The following is a 2,830-nucleotide window of genomic DNA, read 5'->3' as shown; positions in this document are numbered from 1 at the left end:
TTAAAGTCTTCTCACAATTAAGATTTTTTTTAAAGAATTATTCTTTATTTTTCAAAGAATTTTATTTTGAAAAGGTATACAGACTTGTTTATTTGCCTCATATTCAGAACAAAAAGAGCCAGGGCCCCACCCACTGATGCTGGTTGAGATGGAAGTGTAGCATTCCTGCCATTCTTACTGGCCCACAGCAATGGGAGAAAAGCCTGCTGTCAGGAGCAATAGCTCCTTAGTGTTCTGAGGCATGTAGTGGCATAGGCTTTCTCATGTTTTCTGGGGTTCTGTGTCTTCACACTTGGTTATTTTTAAATTAGCTGCACTGCTCCAGAAGCAATCAGAGGAACAATACTGGATCAAGTGTTGGGAGTCCTCATCCAATCCATCTGCTCATGTGATTCGGGTTCTACCAAACTATGTTATTGCTGTTCTTTTACTCTCAGAAACACATATGAGTCTGGATCTAGTTTGGTAACTGCCCTCTAGAGGTCCACCTTCTGTAAGTTGGGAGGCATGTGCTTTAAGGTGACATTTTTAAGATAAATGTCCTTGTGAGCCATGTGCCCTTTGGTGAAGGGCAATTCCTCTGGAGAAAGGCTGCAAGGTTCCCCTTCAGGATCCTGTCTTCTCCTTCTCTAGAATGTGAGGGAAAAACTTCTCTATCATTGTGAGTCAATACTGCAAGCAGCTGCTAAGGACATAACGGATTCTCTCCATCTCGATTTGACGTATACTAACTTTCAGATCTCCCTTTTTGGCTCTTTTGAGATTTTCTTCCATGTGATCCAGCTGTTCTGTGACGCATTCTACAATTTCACACTTGCTTTCCAGAAGTTCAGGAGCAAATTTTGCATCCTCCAGGCCTGCTCCAGCCTTTCCATGAGCTCTGCAAGAGTTAGGACCACCTCCTCACTGAGTCTTGCCCTATGAAATCCAGTTCCTCTGTCATCTTCTCTGAAACCAGGAACCTCACCTCCCGCCACCCAACTCCCGCACTCCTGCGGGAGATGGATGACAACCATGTTCGATCCTCTCTATAGAATCCACAACCGATTCAACCGATGACATATAGCCAATGGAAGCACATATCTGCCTAATATTCCACTCAACAGTCACAGAATAAGTATCATCCCAGTACTCCCCAAGCTTTCTCCAAAGGAAATAACATTTACAGCACAAAGGCAGAATTGTTCTTTTCCTTCTCTATTACAATGTAACTATACGAACGGTTTTCTTTGTAGAGTATAAAGGAAGTCTTAATAGATACACATAAGAAATGATTGGGGGAGCTCTGTTTAGTCTTTCGAAGAAATGCCATACTGCTTTCCATAGAGGTTGAAGGAATTTGAACTTCCACCAACAGTGGAGTAATGATCCCTCCTGTCCACATCCTCTCCAGCATCTGTTGTTATTAGATTTCTCAATCACGGCCATTCTAACTGGAGTGCGGTGGAACCTTAGAGTTGTTGTGATTTGCTTTTCTTTTATGGCCAGAGATGTCGAGCATTTCTTCATGTGTCCATAGGCCATTCATATTTCTTCTTCAGAGAAGACTCTTAAGTCTTTGGTTCGTCTGTTTACTAGATGGTTGTTTCTTTGGAGATTAGTTTTGAAGTGATTCATTTTTTTTGAGCTGTTAATACATTTTAGATGTGAGGCCTTTGTCTGTTGTATGGTTAGTGAAGATCTTCTTCCACTCTGTAGGTTGTCTAGTTAATTTTCTAGCTATGTCCTTTGCCATACAGAAGCTCTGCAGTTTAACGCAGTCCTACTTCTCTAGACATAGAGCTCCCCTATGATCCAGCAATTCCACTACTTGGCATCTACCCAAACATCCAGAAACAAAGACATACTAAAGCCACTAGCACAACGATGTTCATTGCAGCACTAGTTACCATAGCAAAGAGTGGAACCAACCCAGATGCCCCTCAGTTGATGAGTGGATCAACAAGATGTGGTATTTATACACAATGGAATTCTATGCTGCTGTCAGGAAGAACAACATCACCCCATTTGGAAGGAAATGGAAACACTTAGAAAAAATCATATTAAGTGAAGTAAGTCAGACTCAAAGAAACATAGGCTCTATGGTGTCCCTCATTTGTCATAATCAGTAGAAACCTTGAGCTCCCCTAGCAGAGATATACAATAGAACAAAACCTAGATACATAAGTCCATGTCATATGACACTAAATGAAAGGACCTCCAGGATATAGAAACAAAAGCCATATAATGAGTGATTGTTGTCCTTAATGTACTATGTTATGTCTCATCTCTTTTGCTGTCCCTTGGTTATCTCATATTGTTACAGTATTTCACCTTGTTATCTGATATATTGTATATACGTATATTTGGTTATTTGAAAACAGATAGGGAAGGGGGAAAACAAGATAATGTTCCGGGGGGAGGGGAGGGAAATGGGGACCAAGACATGAGAAAGGGTATCAATGTATGTGAAGTGATGCACCTTCAATCTGGTGAATATAATGTAACCCTTCTATTAATTACAAAAAATATATGGGAAAAAAGAAATGATTGTATTACTGCATGCTATCATCCCATGATGGAATTCCAGTAGAAATAGACAGCTAGATAAACTACAGAATATATTGAAATACATAGAAGTAGAACAAAACATTTTTGAACGGTTGGTTGATGGTTATTGGAGAAATATGGGGGGATATGTAATCAAGTCTAGAAGATACCTGGCAATGTGCTTTGTTTTCATCCTGTAGCGATATCTTGTCTGATACCACAACAAAACGTGATGAACTTAACAACAATGAAGGGTATGTTCTGAACATATATGCACCACTCACCTAGATATACTTATAGA

At 40.1% G+C, this 2,830-nt stretch overlaps 1 pseudogene; it reads right to left on the bottom strand.

Annotated features, from left to right (window-relative positions):
* Positions 1-350: 350 nt before the first annotated feature.
* LOC150039039 (DNA replication complex GINS protein SLD5 pseudogene) lies at positions 351-943 on the bottom strand (annotated as a pseudogene).
* Between the last annotated feature and the right edge of the window lie 1,887 nt (positions 944-2,830).

Source organism: Megascapheus bottae, unplaced genomic scaffold (assembly GCF_031878675.1).
Source record: "Megascapheus bottae isolate mThoBot1 unplaced genomic scaffold, mThoBot2.hap1 HAP1_SCAFFOLD_50, whole genome shotgun sequence".
NCBI lineage: Eukaryota > Metazoa > Chordata > Mammalia > Rodentia > Geomyidae > Megascapheus > Megascapheus bottae.
Note: the sequence above shows the minus strand (reverse complement) of the source record. Positions and strands in the feature narration are given on the sequence as shown.